Source organism: Falco naumanni, chromosome Z (genome assembly GCF_017639655.2).
Source record: "Falco naumanni isolate bFalNau1 chromosome Z, bFalNau1.pat, whole genome shotgun sequence".
NCBI lineage: Eukaryota > Metazoa > Chordata > Aves > Falconiformes > Falconidae > Falco > Falco naumanni.
In genome coordinates this window covers 53,190,331-53,209,661 of record NC_054080.1, presented here as the reverse complement: position 1 = coordinate 53,209,661, position 19,331 = coordinate 53,190,331, and the positions used below count along the sequence as shown (strand labels likewise).

The 19,331-nt window shown below is 38.8% G+C and overlaps 1 long non-coding RNA gene across 1 annotated transcript in view; it reads right to left on the bottom strand.

The window, feature by feature from the left end:
• Positions 1-3,040, bottom strand: part of LOC121081251 — a 328,189-nt gene extending 325,149 nt beyond the window's left edge. Inside the window, exon 1 of the long non-coding RNA XR_005825623.1 lies at positions 2,957-3,040. This is a non-coding gene — a long non-coding RNA (uncharacterized LOC121081251). The remainder of the gene's footprint in view (positions 1-2,956) is intronic.
• Between the last annotated feature and the right edge of the window lie 16,291 nt (positions 3,041-19,331).

Below are 19,331 nucleotides of genomic sequence, written 5' to 3'. Positions count from 1 at the left end.
GTTAAAATATGAAACACAAAACAAGCTGGTTAAAAAATCTGTGTGTAATGTGATATTTATCATATCCACCATGTGAAAATGTTTTGTGCTATAAAGCATCATGTTCGTTTGTGTACTGTCAGTTCCTTCAGTAAAGCCACATAATGAAGAATGAACAGTCTGTCATAATTTTTCCATCAGTTTATCACCACAAAGTTTGGTAGTACCTTGGTATACTAAGCAATAAATATTAACATAGACAATGCTGTTTGACTTTATCTACTACAAATCAATGCAGGTATGTAGGATTTTATTAGTAAGAATTCTTACAACAAGCACACATTAGAGGAATTAATCATTCATTTCCTGCAGACTGCTTATGTATTTCATCAGGCCATTATCTGATCTGAATAACAAGAACAATTGCATAATAAAACATTACTGCTGGCATATGCAACTTTATTCTGTCAACTTTGTATCTTCACAAGGGGTCTTCCTTTAAGTCCTCTGTTGTTTCTTCTGAATTAGATTGACCTGATTTGACATTTTCCTACATCAGCAATTATGCTCAAGATTGAACATACATATATGATCAAATATGATATGTATCAAACTTAATTGCCAGGATTTGACTCAGGTCATTTCCCACAGTGGCAAGCAGTAATTACAGCAAAAAAGAGTATTTCTCAAGCCATTTTTCATACAGATACTGAAGTATTGCCTAGAGATAACCTAGATTTAAAGAAAAACCAAAGACAAATGCTCCAAACTACTAAAGCCATTAAGTATGCTGTGATTCAACCTAAACAATGTATTGTTGTGTTTTATTTGACAATGTGTTGACTAATATGAATTTGACAAATAGATTGGCTGATTAGTCAAATATATTTTAATCTATTTTTTTAATTGTAAAAATAGACACTTTGTTACTCATTCACCATTGCATGTTTGAGACCACCTAGCAGAACAGAGAACAGGAAGCATAACCTAATAAGTTCTCTATATGCAGTCTCAAACAGTTCATTGAAATTATCTGGATATATTATTTTAATGCTCTACCCACAGGGAGTACAACACAAATGAACCATGTCAAATGTTACCTACTCAAAAAAAAAAAAAAAAAAAAAAGGAAAACCTCTTTCTTTTAAACTGACAGATAAATCCATAGTACTAAAATAATAACAGTACGATTCTTTACTAAGCCAGCAGATGTGTTATCCTTTTATATCAAGTTCACAAGTTCATTGGGTATTTTTTCTGTTATAAATGTTACTGTCAATTACCCAAAGAGTACTGTGATGCAGTATGAAAGTCACCCTGATTCACTCCCTCAGAACTTGTAGCCTATGCTTTGTAATTATTCCTAGATTTAAGATATGAATACCTGAAAGCAACTCTGAATGTCATCATTCTGCTAATGCAGATTTAGCTCTTCCTGCTCGTGCCACATTCATTTCCTAAGTATTTTTTTCCAATTACCTTTACTGTTGTGACACAAACTAATTTCTTTACTCCACAAAGAAAAGCATGTAATTTGACCCTAATAAACTTTTACTCCTGGCGACAATTATTAGTTGTGATTGATTTTGAATTAGACTTGAAAATGCAACATTAATTTCATATTGAGATGCTTAATAAAATGCACTTGTAATTGTGTGTTTAACAGCTTCTAATGACACCAGTTAATTCTGATTAGGTGAACAGTACAAACACAATACATAAAAGATTTGAGTTGTGCAGTTTATTTACAGTACCCATCTATTATGAATTTGTACTGTAAAATAAGCCAAATTTGTCAAGAATTTATAAAAGGTATGTTTATTTTATTCAAATTCAAATCCATATTGTCCCTACAATAACACGTGAAGAATTTAAATCCATGTCCATTTGGCAGGAATGGAGAAAAAATGCTGAAATGCTATTGATTCCTTCCAGTACATTCAAAACACCTGACTCAACTACATTTCTACTGACATAACACAAAGGTTTTATTTGGACATCAGCAAATAAAAGCAAAAATTTTTACTGACATACTTTTAATTCTTATTTCTTCCCTCTACCTAGGAAACAGTTAACCCTCAACTACTAGTACTAGCGATTTCCTCTACCAAAGATGCAGCAAATGTTGATAATGGGTCCACTGTCCCAAGAGGAATAATGCATACAAAAGTCCTCCTCCCCAGATGCAGTTGTATTTATTCCTAAACAACACCCAACAGCAGACTTTTCATAGCATACCTTTATTTGATCTTTGTACCTTCTGTAACTCTACAGCTCAACCAGCACACCTCCATCCTGAAGCTCTCTTAAACGAGTTTATCTTTTTCTTTCCCCTAGATCTTTCTCACCAATTTAAAAAAGTGCCATCAGTACTTTCGAGTATGTACCAAAAGAGCACTTAGGAAGCAAAGCTGTTGTCTGGAACTGTCATCCTCATTAGAAGAAAAAATGCACATGCATTTTATACATATAAAACTTTGTGAAAAAACTAACAACTTCTGAGGTGTGGTCTAAAATCCCTCACAACTGAATGCAGAAAAGAACACTCTCTATCTGTAGTCCATGCACATTTTACATTAAAATGAATGCCCTGTCACCTGACATTACTTAGCAGGTCACACACCGTGCTGTAGACCCCTCCTGAGGGAGCACCCCTTTGTTTAGACTTTGTCTGTAATATACCACATACCTACACTCAGACTATGCTAGACATTACACAATACTCAGCACACTCAGTTTCTTGACAGAAGTATTCACCTACAATTCTTTCTCATAAAAGATAAGCAAAACACTTCATGCACTTTTCTCACTGGAAACAGTTTAAGTTACCAGGGCCCAGTTCCTCCCTGACCAGAATGGTGTGACTTAAAAGCAGAAATACATACACACATATATAAAAAGATGCATGTCTGTGTGTGTGTGTCAGGAGAAGCAGGAGCACGAAGGGACGGAAAGCAAGCACAGAGTGTCCACTTACTGATGCTGTCCGCTCGGACGTCTTCGGAAACCTGAAGAAGTCTCCGCTTTCCCCTCCTGCCAGTCAGGCGCCGCGCTGTGCCCCTAGTCCACAAAGGCCCAGAAGGAACTGCAAAGAGAGAAGCACATGCCACATCAGGCAGTTCTGTTTCGGTGGGATCCAGCGCCGCTGCCGCTAGCTCCTTGGGGGTATCCCTGGTTTCAGAGCAGACTCCTGCAAAAGAGTCGTCCTTCCAAAGACAGATAGCTCGATATAATTTTTTTTTTTTAACCTATGATAAAGGGAAAAAAAAAAAAAAAAAGCAGCCCTCCCGAGGGCCCTGCACCCTAAAATCCGCGGGGGGTGAGGGGGGGTGGGGTGGCGGGGAGGGGAGAGGAAAAGGTACCTGCAACTCTCTCCGATGAGGCCGGCAAAGAGAGAGGGAAGGAGGAAAAGAGCGAGGAGAGGGAGGAGAGAGGGAGCGCGCGAGGGGTGGGGTGGGTCGGGGTGTGTGAGTCTGCCTCTGTGTCTGTGTGTGTGTGTGTGTGTGTGTGTGTGTGTCTGTGTGTGTGTTTGTGCGTGCGCGCGCGCGCCGGGCGGGGGGGGCGCCTCTCGCCGGGGGCGCGGCGGCCGCCCCGTGTCCGTGCCGGGCAGCGCCGGCTGCAGGCGGGCGGCCCGGGGGGCCGGGGGCGCGCTCCCCGCCGGGCGCCGCGCAGCCCCCCGCCGCCTCTCAGCCCGCTCACCTGCATTTCCTTAACGAGCCACTTGATGGCTGGCAGCAGCGGCGGCCCCCCAGCCCCGCCGCAACTTTAGCGGCCGCGGAGCCACGCCGCCCTCGCGGAGCCGGGGAGGGGGAGGTGGCGGCCGCAGGGTGCCGCTCCGGGCGGGGACCGTGCCGGCAGCTGCCCGCGGAACTTTCCGCTCGGCGGCGGCTGGCGGGGCTGGGGAGTGGGGTGGGGGGGCGGGGAGAGAGCGGCGGGGGGCTGCGCCAAGCCCCGCGTGTGCGCGCCGCAGCCGCGCAGCGAGCCCGGTAAGCGGGGCGCGCTCCGCCGCCCGCCTACCCCCGGCGCTGCCTCCTCCCACCGCGCTCCCCGGCGTGTGCGAAAGGAGCGAGCGAGCGAGCTCCGCGCTATTAATAATAATAAGCCCTATCACCACCTTCCTTCTCTCCCTGGGAAAACAATTAATAATGCATTAAAATAATGTACCTTTAAAGCCACCGGCTGGCAATAATAAAATAATAATAGCACCACCACTTAGGAGAGCGGTGCTGTGGATGTGGTGGTGAGGCACGTTTTCCTATCGTTCACACCCAAGAGCGAGCACAAATTATGCTTCTGGTGTTCGTTAAGTCCCTTTCCTCTACCAGAGCAAAAATCATTATCACCATCAAAGAGAAAGTCTCTCTCCAAAGCTGAGTGGAGACACTGAGTCCCCGGGTGGCTGCTGTGGCTGGGCTGCAAGGAGGGCAGCATGCCCCCCGCCCCCCCCTTTCCTTCGGCCCAAACCAATCTCATCGCTTCTCCTCCTCCTTTGCTTATACCGGTGGGTTAAGCATTGCGTTTGGCCCTTTTAGTGTTTTCCCTTCCGTTCCTCCCCTGACGATAGTTTGTGTATTTTAAATAAAGATTTCATTCTGCCAACCCGCAGGAAGCTTTTAACAAGATGCAGCTGAGCGTGTCGATATCTTATATCTTTTTACTGCTGCTCCGGCGTGTGCATCAACTCCAAACTCATTTCTTTTCTTCTCTGCCTGATACTGTAGCATCTCAGAGGCGGCGGCGGCGGCGGCGGCAGCAGGAGAGCGTAGCTCCCAGGGGGCACTTTTACTTTGCCCGCGAAGTATCTCCCCGCAATGAGACCCACCGGAGGGCCCACCAACCCCACCCCACCCGACCCCCCACCCCCCTTTCTCGACAGCAAAATGCTCTAAGATTTCCAGTTCCACTGATAAGACAGTCTGAGAACAGACGGGTGGGGGTGGTGGGGATTTTCTTTTTTGTTTAGAATACAGTTTTGTGTGCGTGCTATTTTTAATTAGGATTTTTCCAGAAATAGATTCCCATCGAGATTTAATTTACGAAGGTATTTCTAACGCTGGTCAATACTGTCTTCGAAGAGGAACATTTGCAATCATTTGCCTCCCCACAATGATGCGCAAATGCTCTTCACAGACCTTAAACCGTTTATAAAAGACTAAAAAAGGGATCTCGTTGTTCTTTTTTTTTTTTTTTTTTTGTGTTGTGGGCTTTATTTGTGGTTTGGTTTGTGTGTGTGTTGGTTTGTTGCTGGGGGAGGGGGTTGGTTTTTTATTTTATTTTAACTTAATCTGCATTAAAATAAAACTTGGTTCAGCATGCCGGCTACCTCCTATTAATTTTTGTGGGTTTTAAGAGGAGCTTCCCACTACCACCACCACCGCCTCCTCCCGGGATGTTTTGAATCAAGGTGATTTCTTTCCACGGTACGCGTTTCCCGGCCGCAGCAGTGCAGTTCTAGCCTGCTGCTCTCCGCCAGTCCGCGACTGCTGAGCCGTAACGCCCTTCTCATGCCAAGGCTCAGGCACCAGCTTAAACCAAAGGAGCGGGCCCGGGGCGCTCCGAAGGCGCCGCGCAGCCGGAGGGGCCTCCGGCGGGGGCTGCGAGGTGCCACATCGCCGCGGGCAGCGGCGGGAGCGTGGCCGGGGGGCCCGCGGGGCCGCTGAGCGGGGCGCACCGCCCGGCCCGGTGCCGGGCGCGCCGCGGGGGGGCCGGGGGGCGCGGAGCGGGCGGGCTGCCCCTGGGCCGCGCACGGCAGCAGGTCAGGGCAGCGCCCGGCCGCCGCCCCGGAAAAGGGTTGGGTCGGAGCTTGCGGTCCTCAGGGTGACAGAGGGCGCATCGCCGCGCGCAGGTACTGTTTGGGCTCCGAGGTTTACCCTGTACAACCGAAACGCTACCCTTAGAAGAGTAAAGGCGGTGGAGAACTCCTGATAGAGCTGGTACTGAGCCTTGCCGGGTTTTATTTAAGGTACACTGCAACTCAATTTGACCTAGTTCGAAGCATGAAGATTCAGAGTTGGAGGGTGGGAAGCAAAAATATTTATCACCTCCTTTTTTTTATTATTATTTTTATTATTAAGGAAAGGAGTCTGAAAATTGTGCTGTTGTAGAGTGCACCTTTATTGGCACAGGGTAACAGAGCAAGTTAAGTATTTCCTCCCAGTGGTGTTTTCTTCTTTGGTAGATCACTTGTCGGTATTACCTTAATTCAGAACTAAATATGACATCACTAATGTTTGTAAAGCTGATTTTATCTACACAGTAAACCACCACTAAATGCAGTACAAAATTAAGTATTCTAACATCCTAAAAATCCTCATTAAGTTGGAATTATGTATCTTTCATTTCTATGTTACTTTTGATCTTCAGTCTCTCACTTTATTTTTTCACTTAGATTTTTCCAGCTTACTATGTCTTATTCCTACATTTCACTGAAAATTGATTCATGACAGTAAAATATATTGATATATATTACCTTTCATGAGTACCAAGGTTTTGTGCAGCATAGTATGTTAAGAGATCACTTTGCCATAATTTGTGAAGCCCGAATTAAGAACACATTCTGCATTCTGAGCATTACACTGTGCTTTTTAAAGTTTGTGAAGGCTGGGGTGAATTCAATATTAGAAAGCTGGTCATAAGAAAGCAACTAGGAGAAAATCCATGGGGATGCAAAATCACATAGAAGTAAACAAGAAATAAAAACCAGATGTTCCAACCATTAATTTAGAAATAAAAATATACCAGAATTAAAAAATCTCCGAGCTGCAGTGTCTGCTAGATCTTATGACACCTATTATCAAGTTCAACATAAAGCCAATACTGCACCTATACCCAAGTAAGATACACTAAGAAAGGTGATTTGCATATCTACTTTCTTATAAATTAATTGTAGTAGTAAATAAACTTATATTTACCACCTGCACTTCTTGTGTGGCATAATCTGTTTCTTTTCTGCAAGCCACCCCTGAAAAGTATGGCTGAGGTTGGGCATTTGAAAAAAATAAATTACAATGAAGCTTGTGGAAAGGAAAAGGAAAGCCTGGGAAAACTGCAAACCTCACAGTTTTAAGACACAAAATACCGTCTTTACTTCCACCTTCCTTTTTTCAACCAGCTTCAATCCTCAGACTCCTGCTTTTCATGGAGTAACATCTCTAAAGAAAAGCAGTAGGCATTTTTGGCATATGGTGTATTTATAACCACAATGAACAAAAAGAGATTGAATTGTCCAATCCCAAAATAAGTTTTGGGAGAAGTGGAATAAAAAATACATGAGAAAGAACACAGCAAGAATTGTTTTGTGAACCTCCTCTGGACTATTTTTTTCCCTAGGACAGAGTCTAATATCTCCAAGAAACTGAGATGACTCAGATATTTAGAACCACTTGGAAAGCAAAGTGGTTTCTTTCATTCCTGCAAAGACCAGGTGCCTGCAAGCAGCTGGGAAGCTTCGGTATCTTCAGATCATTAGTTTGTGTAATGCAGCTTCTTCAGCACAACCATGTCATAGCTGTACGTTCCTTATCACATTGGTTAGGACTAAATACTTTATTCCAGGAAGAAGGAAAACATTCAAATGAAAAATTACACAGTACCAGTATTAATATACTTTCCCAATAATCATACCTTAAAGCAGACAGGTGAAAGGGTATCAGGGAAAAGATGACGTGTATTTTCCTTTCATCGTGCATAAAATAAAATCGCCCATTGTTCAAAGTCTGTGTCTGTACTCTACACCTACTCCAAATCTGTATATGATGAGAGAAATTAAGAAAAAATTACAGGCATATACATAAATTAGCTTCCTTACAAAATAAGATAAATTTATCTCTGAGAAGTTGTTGCCTACCTTTGCATCACAAGGTACCTAAATATGTGCTTGCAGAAATAACCTTGCATTTTCAGGTTGCTGAAGTGAAGTTCCTTTGCATACAAAGGACTAGGTACACACCCAAAAGCCAAAAGTCTCATGGGTCATAGTGGGAATTTTTCCTGGGGAAAGACTGCAGCTCAGGGAGCATGACAGTCAGAATGTATTAATGAGAAAAAATGTTATTTTATTCTAGGACAGTCATATTTATATATGAACAATGTTCATTTATAGAACAGCAAGAACCATATATCCAAGTGTGTGTACTTTAAAATGCTTTGGTAATATAATACCACTTGTATCTGGTAGTGGTTTTGTTAAAAAAGTTTGAAAAGAAAAATAAATAGTTCAAACTAAGATGTCACACAGAATGTTCTCGTCTTTTCTCTTTTGATAGAGGGACTACATGGGTTTTTGCATCCCCATTACTGAGAAAGTGTTTTTCTTGTATGACTGAATGCCATAATTTTTCTTCATTTCTCCTGACCTTTTATGTGTTAACTGTCTCACACTACACAAAATAATTGCATTTATTTTCAATAACATTAGGTAGAAATCTTGAACATTTAAACTATAAAGCCTGGGTCAGAGTGTTCATATTTGACAGTCTAAAGGTGTTGTGTCCCTCTCTCTAAAATTCTGTTTAGGCACCTATTTTTAAATTCACAGAACTGCTGTCCCTTGTTATTTCACTAGAGAACAAAAACTCTTCAGTGTGATTCTACTGAACATGCTTAGCTCTGGCTAGGCACATGCTTAATTTTAGCCAAGGAGATGAAAAAAGGTGAAACCAGCTTAATGTCTGTAGGTCAAATTAGATTTCTAACTGTTAGAGATCAGTCTGAGAATACATAGGAAGAACTGTGTGTCCAACATCAATATATGTTTGCATTATTATTATTATTATTATTATTATTATTATTCCCTTCTATCAAACAACTGGTGTCAGATTTGAAAACCTGTCAGAAAGAACCACATGTGTCCATTTTATCAACACCAGATTCACATAGGCCTTGAAAAAGTCCAGAGATTTCAGTGTGCATTAAAACATGCATTTTATCAGATTGTAGTCCATCATGGATTTAGATTCTGGTCTGCAGTACTGAAGATAAAGCAAGATTTTGCCATTTAATTTAGTGAGAACAGGACTGGTCTCCAAATGAGTAACCTCATCTCTGTTCTTAAGCAGAGGACCTGGCTAGACCTTGAGAGGTGTTTCATTAATCCACCCACGGATATTTCGGTTGAGTTTCTTATACACTTGGAGTACAGATTGAAGATAACTTCTGAAATGAAAGGAAAAAACAATGTTGTTCTCACCTTGAAGACTCTTTTTTTCACTAATTCCTATAAGATACCTTCTTGAGCATGTGTTTTATATCCTTGACTAAAAAGAACTGAACTGTTAAAAATAAAGTAAAACTATGAAGATTAGAGAATAAGGTGATACTTCTGGGTAAAAAAAATGACTGATGGCAGAACTCCTTAAGACAGATAATGTACATTGTGAAAAAGAACATCATAGTTTTCTTTGTGGTCTTTTGATAATGACCTCCATCTCTATTACACTAATGGTTTGAAGACAGAAAAGCCTTAGGTTATGTCCCTGGTGGAATGTGTGTCAGATAAGCATGTTATTTTTAGTTTGTGGACTAATGTAATACATGCTGAATTTTTTATACATCAAATCATGTCTTTCATGAACCATAAAATCTCTTCTTCCTTCTTGGCTTACTCATCTGATTACTTTTACCTTTTAATTTTAGGGTTTAGTGGGTATGTCTTTAACTCCTCCATGAATTAAAACCAAAAGCTTCAGATGATTGGAATCAATAGACCAAGCATATACAACTTAATATTTTCTGTATACATTTTAAAAGATTTTTTTTTAATACAAATTAAATGAAGAATAAAACCTTAAGAGAAAATAATTATTTTAGAGAATCAAAGGGATCTTTGTCAGAAGCATTTCATAGTGTCTGGAAAACAGGAATACTTATTCTGTATAATTCAATTTTTGGTGAAAAGCTAATTTATTCTCAGATTTCTTTTCCTAAGGTACAATTAGGTTTCAACACCCTATTTAAATTAAGATTTATCCTCACTTCAGTGTTTTCTATTACATCTTGCAACTATAATTGGAGGCAGGACTGTTTATCATGCTGTAGCTTCTGTTACACCTTTCATTGCAGATATACATGGGTATCTGCAGAAAAATCACTTCTGAAGTTGTAGCATTTTTTAGGTACAAGTGGACATAGTACTTAAACTCGGAGTTCTCCCTTTCTGCTGAGAAAACTAATAATATATAATCATCTCCAAACTCATAACATAACTCATAATATTCTCAGCAACTTTCCATTTAATTCTGTAGAATATCATCTATACTATTAATAGAAAATAGTATGTAATATGAAAAATAATGCAAAAGTTATTATGTTCTTGGAGTCATCCATTTTCAGATATGGAGAAGTAGATGTGCTGAGGTGCTGAGCAGGTGTTGGTCAGCTACTTCAGTGACATAATTTGAAGACCAAACAAAACTTATGGCATTACCATAAGCTTCTGCATACAAATTGTACAAAATCCTCTATGACTTAGTGAATTAATCTGTAGAAAACTAACAATGAGTAGGACTTATCTCATATTCCTTCTAAATCTATATCATCAACAAATGATGTAAAATGTTGTAGTTTTGTTGTAAAATGTAGTAAAATTTTGAGACCTATAATGTATATTTTTGAACATGACCAAGAACTGTGAGATGCAAAAGAGAGAAAGACAGAAGAAGAAGAAAGAAAAAGAAAGATGAAGAAAGAAAAAGAGAGGGGGAAATAGTGGATGTACCCACAGATTAATGTAACAGCCATTTCTTGTTTATGGAAATCACCTTCTTACAAACCTGTTTTCATGATTCAGCGGTCTAGAAGTCTATGATTTGCAATACTACATCTATCAGCAGTGAAGGGAAATTTGGGTCAAAGTGAAACTTTATTGTAGAGAGGACAGATGAGAGGAATTGCACAGCCTGGGTCTGAATGATCAGTATTTTCAGCAATTTGCTGTGACATTAGGTAAGTGATACAGTTTCACACAGCTATATAGTGCCAGTACTGATGTTGGCAAGCATAATGATGGTGAAGCAACATTAAAGCCTGTGGATGAACAAAATTAAATCTAAAGTGACACTGCTGTTGGGAAAATATTGCCTGAGAAAGCAATATTTTAAGATGCGATGCAGACTTTGCATACTCAATAGAGTGGCTTCGAAGTTTTATAGGAAAAATACTATAATGATGTGCCAAAGAAAAAATATTTTAAAAACATTTTAAACTTAAAATTCATTAAGCATTTCAGAAGATGAAAATGCCTACTTTTCTGAACCAAGTTCTACACTAAAATTTCCTGTCAACAATTCTCTCTGTAAGCATAACATCAAACAAACACCGATAATCTTCCAAAAGGCAAAATTCACAATCAGGAAATATCTCACCCACCCATTGCAGTATCTTTCTTGATTACTTGGAATGGAATATTTTTAAAACTATAGATTCACAAAAGCTAACTGCGAAAATACAAAAAGTTTAATTTAAAACTACTGTAAATGGAACTCTGCTCGCTTCTGGTGTGCAGCACAGAATACACTATGAGGAGACAGGTGCATAGGCCATGTCAGTGTCTCACAGATTTTATTGCTCTTATGTGTTATTGACAGGGCTCATTAATTATTGTCCATACCATCCAAAACCACCCACAGAAGATCAGTCTCTTTTCTGTCTGCTATATCATAATAAATAAATCTATTGTTATTGTTACAAGATTGCTCACACGTTTCAAGTAACTGATAAAACAAGATGTAGTATATTGTTTTTGTCTTTCCACTGTTGGATTGAGAATAGCCTACTATCCAGAAATTGCAATGTACTTTGTCAGATCCCAAATAAGTCGCAGATAAATTTGATTCCTCTGTGACAAAAATTCTGAGCATAAAAAGCAAACTGAAGCTGAAAAGAGCAGAAGGGTTTTAATGGGAAAATTCAGCATTTTTCCTCTCATCTCCACTATAGTTCTACTTGCATTTGACACTAGAAAAATCTTCCCTGTACACACTGTCTTGGACTGTCTTACCTGTTTAGAATGTTTCCTACAAATGTTTGTGCAACGCCCAACATAATGACTGTAAGGAGACAGTGGAAGGGTACCAACAACTCTTAACTTAGGAAATCTGATTAGAATCATAAATTGCAGGGATGTACAATGCTTTCCATGTTCTGCCGGGTTACAGCACTTACAGTAGCTTAACAAATTGCCAGAGAAAGAACCTGGTTAAGGCCATGTTTCAATACTGCTCTACATACATTAGAGAGTAATAGGCTCCACAGTGTTACACAGCAAAATTCACACATGCTGTGAGACCACTAGACTGCAGCTAAATCACCAGATTCTAAGCCATTCATTTTAAGTCTTAAACTTTAAGGTATTGTAAAGACAAAGGTTGGTTTTGTCTTTTAGGTCCTTAATTAAGGTCTCCTCTACACTAGCTTCGTTAGTGCTAGACCAGTAGTACAAGAGTTTTATGAACTCAGTCAGGCCCATGAGTATTTCCAGATGAGCTCCCCGAATATCATAGTTTGATCTTCAGCAGTCCAAGTACTAAGAGAATAAATGTTTTCTTTAAGCTATATCATGAGAGTGAAATACAATAAAATGGCTGCTTAAAAGAAATCAGAATCACTAGATGACTTAATGGCCAGCTTGTTCAATTACAAGGAATCAATAGCAAATAAAACCCTTCCAATGCCAGCTAACTAACGTTATTAAAATAAATTAAGTTTTGAAAAGTTTACAGTATGAAAGAAGCTTAATCTAGCATTGTAGAGTCCTGGGAGCTGAGTCCTAAATACTCCTAACGCTAAGGATGTGATGGCCAAGGAACCGTTTCTTTTGGTAGCTTATGCAACAGTGAATACCTTCTTCCATTATGATCCATTATTTAGATTGCCATTAAAAACCTCAGTTCAGGCTTTTCTTATTGCCTCAGGTAACTAACAGAACACTTGGCACAGCCCCAGAAAAGTTATCCCCATCTGCTATGACCAGGACAAGACTCTTTGCCCTTTTCAGGCTGGCACTGGGGCCACTAGGCCCATGGCATCTGTGTATTCCAGCTCAACTAAAGTGAAAAGAAAAATATAACCTCTAATATTGCCCACATGCAGTTGCAGAGCAACTCGAAGGAAAGAAATTCTGATCATTACAAAACAGAAGTGCTTTGCTCTTTGCAACAGCATATAGAAAATCAGTAAATCTACCTTTCAAAGAAGGTGAATTGTCAACTGCAGCTCACAGAGAATCTGTTAGTCCCCCTGAAAAATGGTGAAGGGAGGGAAAATAATTACCATGGCTGTAACTTTCAGGTAGTTGTTTTGTAGATAATACAAACCTTATAAATCTGTGCACTTCCTGCATTTTTACAGAACCATGCCAGCATAATTCAGGAATCAAGTCCATATGTTTGGGATTTGTGTGTTGTGTTCTTTCAGGATGTCTCATATTTCACTTTCTGATATCTCTGTTGTCACTTAACGAGTTAACTTACCACTGAATTCCTGTAGAGGGAAGCAATGAGAGTTAAGTGTCTTTTCCTACAGTAACTTCTCACTAGGGTTGTTAGGTGAGTCAGACACTGACTGAATAATATGCAAGCATACAATATATTTGCCAGGAGTTGGTTCTCTAATAATTGCAAGAAGTTTGATAGTATTGGATTTCAGGCCTTCTGGAATGCTAATAAGTTCATACACCTTCATCATATTCAACTTTCTGTTCATTTGTCTTTGAAAGGATTTAGCTTCATATATCAATATAGTCCCTATGGCCTCTTGGGCTGATAACATATTATCCAACTTTTTGGCTCTCAAATAAATTTGGAAAATTCCATTACATGTAACTTCAATGCTCTTATTTATGCTTGCAACTGCTTCTCAAAACTGGTTTACTTTTTACTAAGAACATCTGTCTTTGTTGTCAGCTTTTGTTTTAGTCCTCTGACCTCTGTTTTCACAGTGGAAACCATACAGGTGGACACAAAGATGACAACGTGGGAGCACTGACTAGTATTCATGGACCTTGATTTCAAAACTGAGACTAAAGAATTATCTTTGATTCTGTGAAGTATTTAAACTCCAGAAACAGTATGATGTTTAGAAGTAGTCTAGCTGGTTCTTGAAACACATCATAATTATCTGCTTGAAGCTTTGTGTATTAGGTGCATTAGAGATTTACAAGCTACATTAAACCACTAGTCTTTCTTATAGTAAGAGTTTGTTGTTTTGGTTTTTGTTTTTGCTTTTGTTTTAATACATCCATGCATCACAAAATCCAATGATTGCTTAACTGTGTCTCCTCTTTTGGATACCCATTGACTTGATGGTAAGTTTACTTGTTAGGAAAGTACAAGTATAACCACCTACTAGAAACATAACTAGTCCAGAAGAAAGATTTCTGAAGGGTGGTTACTGGATGGTCCAATCAAGGGTGGCACCCAGCTGGATCTGCTCATGGTTAGATTTGCTAATACAGAAGAACCTGCTAGATATATGGCAATCAATGGTGTCTTAAATGTGGTAGTAGCATTCAGGATCCCTTTCAGAAGGGGAGGGCTTTAGGGTTAAATCTGCTTTTAGAGGAAATTTCAACCTATTCAGGGAATTAACATTGGAGATAACAAGAAAGGCAGCTCTGGAAGGCAAAGAAGGTCAGGAAGGCTGGCTAGTCTGATGAATGAATGGTTCACCTCAGGAAAACAGGTAGAGGTATCAACAGATAAGCTTGTCTAAACAGGAAACTCATGCTAGATCTCCAGTGCAGAAAAGGAGGATACAGGAAGTCTTTGGTCACTGGCAAAATTGTGGATTGAGTCAGCTTGACTCACAGGATAGTGGGTAATGGGTCAGCCTGAAAACTGGTAACAAGATGGGTACTTCAGGGGTGTGTCCTGCGACTTGGAGTGTACAAATTTTTATCAGGGACTTGAAGGAAGTGACAGAGGGCACCTGCCTGGAAGAAGCCTGGAGCAGCCTGGTCTTACCCCACGATGGAATCTGCTCTGGGCAGGTGCCTCCCCAGGTCCCTGACGGTCTGCATTGTCCTGTGCTGGATGAACTTCACTTTAACCAAAATTGTATGTCAAATAGAAGAAAACAAAGAAAGCAAGAACTTGTGAACATGGAAAAACATTTACTTTTGGACTTAATTCTGATAATAGCATACACTACAAGCCAGAGGAATTACAAATTCAGACAGGCCTATGGAATTATATGTAATTTTTGCTAAAAGGAAAAATAAAATGTCTCCTCTCTACTAGATGATTTCTTAATACACATAAAGTAGAGTGATATCATTTTTTCAAATTTAATTTAATTAAGTTTAGTATTAGAGTTAATACTGTTAACTATATTTTTAGATTTCATTTTAAAAAAGAAATTTTAAAAAAGTTCTTAAACAACTGGAAGACTAGTTGTTTACACAGAAAATCGTTATTGTTCAAACACAACTGTATGACAATGCATGTGCTGCAGAAATATTTTGTTCTAGTAATAAAAAAGTTGATCACTAGGAATTCTATATTTTAATAAGTGTGAAGACATCCTTGCAATCCAGAACTACAACACCAATTATGTTTTTTACTTTAATAAAATGTGTTAGGATTAGCATGGACTGTATTAAATGCTAAACCAGAATTTTATACATTTTGTTAACTTCTAGGTTTTAAACATTTGCGTATTTGACAGGAAAACCTCCAAAACAAAACCAAAAAAAAGTTTTAAAAACCAACCTTACACTGTTAACCTAAACTAATTTTTGTTAATATTTTCAGGTAATAAAAAATGTATACAAATATTTCATAACATGAAAACTTGCTTTTTGTTACACAAAAGATACGTCATATTTTTTTTTAATTTTTTAAATGTTCCTTCTTAGAAATTGTAATGTGTCTCTTACAATACATCAGAGTACAGTTGTATTTGCACACGCTGGGAGGAAAAGCACCAACAGCTGTGATGCTACATTTTATGTGATGTGATGGTGTGATGCTATTTCTTTTATGGTCATATTTTCACCACAGAATTTGGATGTTTTCTTATATACTTATTGTTAACAGAAATCTTATCTCATACACTCCCCTTTTACTCACAAATAACAGGTCCTTAAGACCACACCTTATGTCTTTGTGGTTTTAATCTTCCAAGAGTCCTGTAACCTTAGTGGAATTTGAGAACTTTTCAGAATCTGGAGTTCATTTAGTGAGTTAGAAGTGAACTCAAGAGCCTGATCTTCAAGGGTCATTGTTTAATGTCTCTACCAGGTAAAAAACTTTCTTGGGGTCTTTCAAAAAAGGAATATCTGATTGCTTTTGAAGTTCCATTTAGACAGGAATCTTCACTCAAACAGCCCACCAGTAAAGAATTCCTGTTTGTCAGCATTCAATTCTTCTGTGTAGAATGACTGTAAAATCTTGATTTCAAATTGGTTTGGGAGGGGGGAGAACTCTCTATTCCTATCTGTCAGTTTACACTTAAAAGTAAAGCTAAGCTCATTGCTTCCCAAACATCCCCTCTAGCAATGAAAGCTCAGCAGTTCAAATTGCAATCTCACTAGAATGTGGCAATCTCCTTCAGTTTATGCTATCACGGCTGCATTGAAACAGATGACTAGGGTGCTTTCTCAGTGTTACTGAATATTTATTCTTAGAGATTTATCCTACTGAAAATCGGTAGGGGTGTGCATGTGTACATCATACCTAACCTCTGACAACGTACTCTACTGGTGATGCAGAAAACCCAATGCTACTCGTACCATTTTCTCTCAGGTACTGTTGCTCTGTAATACTGCTAAAAATAAAACCGTATACTCTATAGGCAATGACTTTCTATTTATATTCTTTACTTCTCAAAGCCCAGAGTGGCTGGAGTGTTATTGTGCTTCCTAGAAGCTAGCAGCATGTGAATAAAAAAGTCTCAGTGATATGAATAGAAAAGTCTCAGAAACAGTAAAGGAGTTAATCTGAACACACACTAAGAACATACATAATGAGCAAGGGGTTGTCATATGCATAGTTTTCCTTCAAAGTTTGGCCACAATTCGGTCTAGAGACATGTTGATGCCCATGAAATTATCCACTTGCTTCAGAACTGGCAGATCATTTTCATTGTGCTTACAATGTTTAAAATTCTGGAGCATAGATAGACCTTATGAAACACCTGTGTTCTGCTCCATATTTCTTTCATGTGACGTAATTCCCTGCAAGCTTGTAGTGTTCCTGCCAGCTAAAATTGGTACCACAGACGGTCTACCCCAAAGTTCCTACATACCCTTCTATTTTTAAGTCAACAACAAGAACAAAAAAGATCCGTTCTACTTGATTAATGACAAAAATGAAAACTTCTTTACAGCAGGACCCACAATTTTCTGTCCTGTATGATGAATATCTCCATTTTTCTTGGAGGCCTGTCTACCTCATTGCCTGCCTCTACTGAGATCTCCCTACCTTAGAACCGTTCACCACTTTGTTAGGCATGTCTTATTTGACTCTGGAGCTTCCCATGTAACACTACGCACAGTACACTGTATTTGAGCTAAACCTTGGGCAATAGGATAGAGCTAGCGTTCCTACCAGTCTGGTTGCAAAATTCTTGGGTAGAAACGTGGTACAGGGACAATGGATTCTGGATCTTAAAAATGTCAAGATCAACCAAATACATAGAATTTCAATGAGTCATCACCCTTCCTTTCAGGCTGAAAGACTTTGTAATTCTGTTCATAGGGTATTAGGACTCTGAGCTGATTCCTTATATTGTGTCTTCTTTTGGGGGTTTGGTTTGTTGGCTGGTCATTGCCTTATGGAGTGTAGACAGACACCCTCCTGGGCCTTTAGAGAGCCTACAAATTCAAAGGAGCAAGCATTATTTCAGTGGATGTGAGTAATGCAGACCTGATATTTCACTACCACTGCTGCCACTCTCTAGGCCCCAGGAATGCCGCTGTTTGTGAAACATTCATTCTCTTTGTAAATATTTTCAGTTGTGTCTTCAGTTGTCTAATTATGATGTCAAGCTCCATGGATCCTCCAACAGTGACTTAGGTAAAGAGTGTAATGGAAACTTACAAATAAAATTAGTATTAATTACTACCTTTATAATCTTTCATCTTTTGTCTCTCTCACCCCAGCCAGCCCCTTTGGCTGTGCGTCTGATTGCTCTTTTGCACGGCTGAACAGGTGTTTGAGAACCTTTATCTTCTACCAAAAAAATCTAAAAAAACTTGTCCTTTTTTTAATCATGAAAAAGTAAGGTAAAAGCAAAGCAAAACAAACAAAAAATAATCATAGAAATTGAAACCTCATCTAATATTTTTTATTTTTACTAATGTAGTAAGAAAATTTCAGTATTGATATAAGAATCTTTATATACTATTAATCCATTTAAATTGCTTTTCAACTATTAGTTTTTAGCAAACATACTTTTCATTTTTTTCATACATTTAGGATAGACTTACTGTTTACTGTGTTATTTATATTATGGATTTTACTATATTATTTCCATGTAATAAATGGAATATAGTAATTTATACATCTATGTTTAAATTTTTTATATAATTTAATTAAATGTTCTAAGTAATCAAGGAAATTCTGAGCAATATTTTGCATTTTGTCAATATGCAAGGTCTCCAAAGTCTCCAAGGTCTCAACAGAGATAGTACAATCTTCCCAGGGAAGAAGTACTTTTTTGTACTTATAATTTCATATTATTTGTTTGTGATGCTATTTCATACTTATAAAGCCTATTGGGATCCATGAAATTGGGCACTGCTCCACGACCCATGATACCAGAGAACCAAAGATCATATGCCTCTTCGTACAGATTGTGACATTACCAGCTGCTGAACTGACACATTCTAAAAAAACTAAGGTCCATTTTGGGTGCAGAATTCCCGTTTTCTGGATTAGCAATTTTATCTGAATATCCTGAAGCGATATCTTGGGATGATGTTCTCTGCAAAACAATTCACTACTCCTTCTTTGAAAATTGTAATGTCAAATAAATTAAATAACTTAATGTTTGTCAGATTAGTTCAAATTAGATTCACTTTAAACCAAGTAAAACTTTACAGAATTTAAACTCAATGTAATTGCTGAAATTTTTAAGAAATTTATAGTTTATGCCAGTTGGTAGATAAGTGTTGTGAGTAAAAAGTGATTAAATATCTTATACTGGCCAAGTGTGTTATATGCACCAAGGTTTTTCTAAATATGGGTACCTAGTTTTGGGCATCAGAGGACTTTCTTGACTAAAGACAGGATACTATCGTAGGTAACAGTTTGGTTTGGGGTTGGCTTTTTTTAAAAATGAGTGCCAAAGTCCAAATGAGAAATTTAGAACTATACAAATCTATACACACCAGGCAAGTTGAAAGTCTGGTGCTA